The sequence below is a fragment of the Armigeres subalbatus genome, chromosome 2 (genome assembly GCF_024139115.2).
Source record: "Armigeres subalbatus isolate Guangzhou_Male chromosome 2, GZ_Asu_2, whole genome shotgun sequence".
In the NCBI taxonomy this organism is placed as follows: domain Eukaryota; kingdom Metazoa; phylum Arthropoda; class Insecta; order Diptera; family Culicidae; genus Armigeres; species Armigeres subalbatus.
Window position 1 is genome coordinate 425,456,140 of NC_085140.1, and position 8,256 is coordinate 425,464,395.

The window sequence follows — 8,256 nt, forward strand, 5'->3', positions numbered from 1 at the left end:
TTTAGTTACAACGATTTTCTGAACGAATGAATCCTAGTGTTAATATCTCAAAAAAAAAAACTTTACTTAACTAAAAAAAATTCAATCCAATTTCGTATTTGCACTTAAACTAATGTAAACGTAATTCAAAAAATATATACAAATTCGGCCAAAACCCGTTGGTTGGGCGCCAATGAAACGTGCGCGGAAGTTTTCAAACGAACTTCGCTTACGCGCCAGGCAGCGAGGCTGCCACGAAGCCGCGATGCTTTAAATGCCCGGCTAGCTCAGTCGGTAGAGCATGAGACTCTTAATCTCAGGGTCGTGGGTTCGGGCCCCACGTTGGGCGCCAGTGTAACAAGCCCCACGTTACAATTATTTTATACAAACATAAAATAATGCACGTTCTCTCCTGGTGCCCTGAGAGAGACGGCTAGGTGGTGCCCACTACGGGAAATGCCGAGGTTTCATATGAGATTTTGGTCCATCAGCCAAATCCCGCAAGTAGCGAGTTGACTCGACGATCGTCGGCGATGCTCGATGCGTACCGGTACGATGCTCGTATGTTGCACTGGAAGAACTCGATGTCGCAGGAATACGGGAATTTCACTTGGCCGGTCAGGAACGAGGGGTCTAAGCCGTCGGACCTGGATTCAAAATTATCTACTGGTCTTCACCTTTCCTAGGCCAATGTCGCCTTTGACTGACGAATACTGTCTAGCATTAGACTGACAACAACGAATCCTAATCAAACCGGCGGGAACCGGGCCTGGTGTCTTTTTGTCACTTTCACGGTCCAGTCGAGAGGGATAATAGCGTCCACGTGATGAATTGGTAATTACCCGGGTCCGGAATAACGGTTGACCCAACCTAACACCTTCGTTTGAAGGATTTCCTTCAAACAAAATTACTATTAGCCTTTTCATTCTTTAATACTTGTCTAGCTAATTACCTGATCTAATTTGTGCCCTTCGCACGGCACACGGCGTGGTCAATCAAGTCGTAGCGATAGGATTTCCCATAACTGTTTTTAACAATCGTTATAATTATTGTTTTATAAGAAAGGATTTCATGGGACTCACGTTAACTAAACGCTTGTTGTAATGCACCAGCCGTTCACAATAGTTAGGTTCTAAAACTTTTAGCAATCTTTATCTTCCTTTGTTTCCAATTTCATCACTCCTCTCAGTAGCACTGCCTAAACTGGACTATGGACACTTATCATTTTAAGATGGATCTTTATCTATTGATCCGCATATCATATACTCCAACACGACGCGTCAGTTTCTGATTGGTTGTTCAATCGTTAGTGTGTCCATAGTAACATTTTTTTAGCGCCTGGCGCTATACTCGCCCTTTTTGACCAAGGGGTATTTAAAACATTTTTAATTTTTGAATTCAAATCTCGCCCGCGTATTTTTAATCTTGATTTAAAATATTTTTGTAACCACATAGTTACAACCTGGACGAGTGAGCCTTCTGGCTCGTGAACTGCAGAAGGTTGGAGTGAACGTGGCTGCTATTCAAGAAGTCCGATGGCCTAGATCCGGAGAACGTGAATTCCGAGCCGTGGACCCCACGACCAATACTGCATTCAAGTATAACATCTATCACAGCGGCGGTGAAAAAGCAGAGCATGGAGTTGGTTTCGTAGTGATGGGCAAGCAGATGAAGCGAGTGATGCGGTGGAAACCCATTAGCGAACGAATCTGTGTGTTGAGGATACGGGGCAAATTCTTCAATTACAGCCTAATCAACGTTTACGCACCGACAAACGATAAATCCGACGACGTGAAGGACACGTTTTATGAATGTCTTGATAAAGCCTATGGAGAGTGCCCAAAGCATGACGTGAAAATTGTTATCGGAGACGCTAACGCCCAGGTCGGTAGAGAGGACTTTTTCCGTCCCATAATCGGTAGGGAGAGCCTTCACTCCGCTACCAATGACAACGGCCTACGGCTAGTAAATTTTGCTGCTGCCAGAGGGATGGCCATCAGTAGCACCTACTTTGCACGAAAGAACATCCGAAAGCACACCTGGAGACACCCAAATGGTGAAACTTGCAACCAGATAGACCATGTTCTGGTGGATGGGCGCCATTTCTCGGATGTTATCGATGTGCGGACATTCAGAGGTCCGAACATTGACTCTGATCACTACCTCGTTGTCAGTAAAATTCGATCACGGTTGTCAACTGTATCGAACGAAAGATCACAGCGAACGATGCGTTACAATATCCAGCGATTGTCGGCGGAAGGAGTATCGGCTGAGTACCGCCAGAAGCTCGACGAACGGATAAGTGCAATCAACGTTAGCGACAACATCAACGATCTATGGGAGTCGATCCATGGAGCGGTGAGCACAACAGCACGAGAAGTGGTAGGCACTGCACAGAGGCGACCCAGGACGGGTTGGTTCGATGTGGAGTGTCAGAGAGTGACAGACGAGAAGAACGTTGCCAGAAGCCGGATGTTGGTGTCAGGTACCCGATCGAATAGAGATCGGTACAAGGAAGCAAGAGCAGCCGAAAACGAACCCACCGCAGGAAGAAAAAAGAGTACGAAGAACAAGTTATTTGTGAGGCGCAGCAAAAATGGAGCAGAACGATATGCGGAGGTTTTATGAGTCCGTCAATGGCGTGCGGAGAAAGACAGCGCCATCTCCCGTCATGTGCAACGACCTACAAGGGAATTTGCTGACAGACAAAACTGAAGTGGCTGCCAGGTGGAAGCAACACTTCGAGACTTTGTTGAATGGAGGAAGTGACGGTGCATCGGTGAACAGAATAAATATTAGCGACGATGGACAAGCTGTGGAGTCACCTACACTAGATGAGGTTAAAAAGCTGTCAAAGAGCTGAAAAACAATAAGGCTGCGGGGAAGGACCAGCTCCCGGCTGAACTTCTCAAACATGGCAGTGAGCAGCTTTATGAAGTTCTGCACCATATTATGTCGAAAATATGGGAAGACGAGGAAATGCCTGCTAGCTGGTTAGACGGCCTCATTTGCCCTCTCTTTAAGAAAGGGCACAGACTGGAGTGCGCCAATTACCGAGGAATAACCCTCCTTAATTCGGCGTACAAAATTATGTCCCGTATTCTGTTCAACAGATTGAGACCGCTTGAAGAGTCCTTCGTCGGCGAATACCAAGCAGGTTTTCGTGAGGGCCGATCAACGACGGATCAAATGTTTACCCTGAGACAAATCCTTGATAAATTCCGGGAGTACAACTTGCAGACACATCATCTGTTTATTGATTTCAAGGCGGCGTACGATTCAGTGAAACGGAATGAATTATGGCAAATTATGCTTGAACATGGTTTTCCGGCGAAACTGATACGGCTGATTCGTATAACGTTGGACGGATCGAAATCAAGTGTAAGGGTTGCGGATGAAATATCGACGTCATTTGTTACCTTAGATGGATTAAAGCAGGGTGATGCACTCTCGAACCTATTGTTCAATATAGCGCTCGAGGGAGCGATTAGGAGAGCTGGTGTGCAAAGAAGCGGTACCATTATCACAAAATCGCATATGCTCCTGGGATTTGCGGACGATATCGATATTATCGGAATTGATCGCCGTGCCGTAGAAGAGGCTTTTGCGCCTTTTAAGAGGGAGACAGCGAGGATTGGACTCACGATAAATACCAGCAAAACGAAGTACATGGTCGCTGGCAATCAACGTGGGTTCATTAGTGGTGGTGGTAGCGAAATAGTGCTGGATGGTGAAAAATTTGAAGTGGTAGAAGAATTTGTGTATCTTGGAACATTAGTGACGTGCGATAATGATGTTACCCGCGAGGTGAAAAGGCGTATTGCAGCTGCAAATAGGGCTTATTACGGACTTCGTAACCAGCTTAAGTCCCGTAGTCTGCAAACGAAAACTAAACTCGCGCTGTATACTACTCTGATTCTTCCGGTGGCTTTATACGGCCATGAAACATGGACGTTAAAGGAGGCTGATCGGAGAGCTCTCGGAGTGTTTGAGCGTAAGGTGCTGCGGACAATACTCGGCGGTAAACAGGAGAACGGTATCTGGCGGCGTCGCATGAATCACGAATTGTACCAGGTATATAAAGGGCTGGATATTATTAAGCTTATACAACACGGCAGACTACGGTGGGCTGGTCACGTTGTTCGTATGCCGGAAGAACGTCAAGCGAAGATAATATTTAGTAGAGAACCCGGAAGAGGCCGCAGGCTTCGTGGAAGGCCGCGTACACGATGGCTTTTTGCAGTTGAAGAGGACCTGAGGGCGCTCAATGTTCAGGGCGACTGGAAGCGATTGGCCCAGGATCGAGTCCAGTGGAGAAGGATACTCCATTCGGCGTAGGTTCATCGAAGAGCTGTAGCCCATCAAGTATCAAGTAAGGTCGAAGGTTCAAGTGAGTAATGAAAAGTAAGTTCATCCTTCTTAATTGTTTTTTCTTCCTTTTTCCTCCATCTTCCTTCCAGTTTTTTTCCTCCATTATTTTTTCTTCTTCCTTATTCCCTTTTCTTCATTCTTTCTTTCAATTTCTTCGTTATTTTTTCTTTTTCTATCTTTTTTCTTACTTCTTCTTTCTGCCTCCTGTCTTTTTCTTTCTACCTTTTGCTTTTAACCTTCTTTCTTTTCCTTTCTTCCATCTTTCTTCTTCCTTTTGCCTTCTGTCTTATTCCTTTTCTCTTTTCCATCTTTCTTCCTTTATCTTTCTTTCTTATTCCTTTTTTTTCGTCCTCCATTTTTTTCTTTATTTCTGATTTCTTCTTTCTTTTGCTGTCTTCCTCATTCTTACTTCTCCTTTTTGCTTTTTTCTTCCTGTTTTCTTCCTTTTTTCTTCAATCATCCTTTTTTCCACTTCCTTCTTTCTTCTTCCTACTCCCTTCTAGCTTCTTCCTTCTTTTTTTTATTTTTACTTCCTACTTTCTATTTCCATCTTTCATCCGCCTTTTTTCTCACTTCTTCCTCTTCCTCACTTTTCCCTTTGGGAAGATCCATAAAGTACGTCACGCAAAAATCGGCGATTTTCGACCCCCCTCCCCCCTTCGTCACACTTTTTGTAATAAACCTCTAAAATTTTTGTATGGATCGTCACGCTGCTCTGAACCCCCTCTCCCCCCTAGAGGCGTGACGTAATTTGTGGACGGCCCCTTTTCTATTCATCCGCCATCCTTTTTTTTCCTCATTCTTACTTCTTTTTTCTGCTTCCTTTTTCCATCTTTCTTTTTTTTCCTTCTCTACCTACTCTACTCCTGTTTTTTTATCTTTGTCCCAGCTCCCTTCTTCTTTATTCCTTTCATCCTCTTCTTTTTTCTTATCTCTTCCTTCTTCCTTCTTGCTGCTTTTTTGTGCCTTATTTTTTTTTCGCTTTTTCATCTTCTACCTTCCTTCTCTCTCCTTTCTCCTTCTGCTTAGACCTGTGCGCCGCCGACACTTATTGACGTACGCCGACGCCGGTCAAGGTGTTGGCGGCGCGCCATACACCGGTTGGCTCCACGCCGCCGAATTTCGTATTTCACGCCGATGTTTGGCCAACACAAAAATCACATTATGCAGTGCGTTTGGATCTGCCGAAGCAAGGCAACCTATCAGGCATTGAATAAATAGCTATTACAGCTTTAGCAGATTTGCTTTTGTCCTTTTGCTTTTATCCCTGTCATTTTAACTTTTGAACTAACGCTTTGGCGTGTTAAATGTTAGGTCATCCAAGAACTTCTTGGCTGCACCTACAAATCAATGAGCGTAGCGATGAATTTCTAATCTCATATGTAACTTCATGTGGAATAACCTCATTCTGGTCGCATTGGTTGGTTCATCATCTTTTTAAACGTTTGATTGTTACTTTTCTTAATTGATCCAGTGCTTATAAACGCGGCTACAAATCAACACCATAATGAATGTTGGATTTGGATTCCCAGTCTGATAGGATTTTTTTAGCTTCGCTGGGTATGGAGTATAGTTCTGTTAGCCTCGTGATATGCAAATGTAAAAATGGTCTTTTGGCATCTGGAGTTGGAGCACGATGGGGCACGTGACCCACCAAATTGAACATTTCCTTAATTACTAGAATTGTTTAAAAAAAAATGGTTTCGATTTTTTTCGATAAACAATTCTCAAAGAAATTTCTTGGTTTTCTTGAAATAATTACCAGGAAGTCCTGGAGGAAGTTCTGAAGGAATACCTGAAGAAAATTCTTAGAGTCTTGAGGAATTTCTGGATTTATCTCCATTGTAAATTCTGGAGGATTTTCTTAAGGAATCTCTGGAGAAAATTCTAAAGAAATTCTTGGAGGAATTTCCAATTAAATTATTTAAGAAATTTAAGAATGTTGGTAATTCCTTTAGGAGGGCCTTCGGAAATTGTTCTAGGAATTCGTGCGGAGATATCTGAAAATTCGCCCTAGAGTTTTGGAAGGAATTGGCGTGGGAAATTCCAAAAGAATTACTAGATTAATTTCCGAGGGAATGGAATGTCTTATGGAATAAATAGAAAAACTCCAGTGGAATTGTTAAAATAGTTTCCGAATGAATTTTGTAGACATTTTAAAAAGTCTGTTTGTATGTATGTAGCAATAGTACAATCGAATTTATTTACCATTCTGCTTTCAATGCACTGCTGTGTGAAGGGCAAAAACGGAGGTGGCGGACCCCTAAGCAGCGACACTTACGCGAAGCCCGCGGGTAGAGAGAATCTCCTTTCAACAATGTAATCCAACAGACTAATAAATAGATTCACAATCTTTTTTTAGCTTTCCGAGGGATGGCTTCTTTGAGGAAGGGCGCGTCGAATCCATTACAACTGTGGGAAAGTGTTAGATGGGTATGAGTAGAAATTATTAAAAGTATTCCAAAAAACAAATTTCTGAAAGAATTCCTGATGAAATGGTCAGAATGAATCTTATAAAAAATTTTGAAAGAATTTTCAGAAGAATTTCTTAAGGCCCTAAGAAGTTCCGAAGCAATTCCTGAAGGGAATTTCAAAGAAAAACCTGGTTTCATTTGTGGAATTTTTTTTTAAAGGGATTTCTGGAGAAATTCTCGATCGAATTCCTGACGGAATTTTTGAAGGTATTTTAGAACCAGTTGCTTGATGACTTACCCAATTAATTCCTGAATATTTTTGCTAGGGAATTATTTAAGGTATTTTTGAAAAAAAAATCTGTAGAATTTTTTCGAAGGAATTCGTGCAGTAAATTCCTAAAGAATTCTTGAGAATATCCGAATATCAACAATCTTGATATTTTGGAAGTTTTTCTTGGCATGTAGTCTTGATTCTAAAGTCAAAACTGAGTTTGTTTTACTACTGTCCGGACTTTCGAAGAAATTCTTGGAGAAAGATAGGAATTTCTGTGTAAATACCAATAGCTATTTGTTCGGAAAATCCATTCAACATTTCTTCGTACATTCCTTTTAAAATTCTTGTGGATATTCCTTCAGACATTAATTTTTTTTATTCCTTATTACATAGTTAATGTGATGCGTTCGACTGTTGTGCTCAATTTTGTTGTAATATTATCGTCTCTTTTAGTTTTATAAAGCAGCTTAAACGTTGTTGCGTCTAAATTCCGACGTTTCGGTGTACATTTCACCTTCTTCAAGGATTTAAAGGCTACGTTTTGTTGTATATGTGTGTGTCCTGTATGACATAACGTTGTCAATTAAACAAATAGATACGCCATCACTAGTGCGCGGGCGATTAATTCAGAGAAGCTTTTAGCAAAAGTGTAGGTGGGATAAAGCTTGAACAACACCAAGAAACATTTCAGAAGCCACAGTGAAGTGCAAAAATAATGAGACGTATGAATCGTAGTGGGACGCCATTGTTAATTGACAACGTTATGTCATAAAAATAGAGGTAGTAAACTATAAAGGACGGTTGTCGCTGAGTTTCCCTTTCTCGTTTCCAAACATGTTGGGTACATATCTGTCAAAACGTACTGATTTAGCACCCTATACCAGCTAGTAAAAGATGTTTCGCCAGTGAGGACAGCGACAGTTTAGTAGCTCTATTGTCATACAGAACACACACATATACAACAAAATGTAGCCTCTTAATCCTTGAAGAAGGTGAAATGTACATCGAAACGTCGGAAAACAGACGCAACAACGTTTTAGCTGCTTTATAAAACAGAAAGAGCTGATAATAGTCAAACAAAATTTATTATAGAGGTTTTCAGCCCTTGACTGTTTCACCTCTTTGAAATTCATTTAAAAATTCTTTCTTTCGGAAAGAATTCTAATTTGGAGGAATATATAAAAGAATTTTCAAAGAAATTTCCAAAGGCATTTGAGT

General features: G+C 41.7%; 1 non-coding gene across 1 annotated transcript; it reads left to right on the forward strand.

The window, feature by feature from the left end:
* Nucleotides 1–255: 255 nt before the first annotated feature.
* On the forward strand, nt 256–328 carry Trnak-cuu (transfer RNA lysine (anticodon CUU)). Its single transcript has one exon. It is a non-coding gene; the product is annotated as a tRNA-Lys (tRNA).
* The last annotated feature ends 7,928 nt before the right edge of the window (nt 329–8,256 follow it).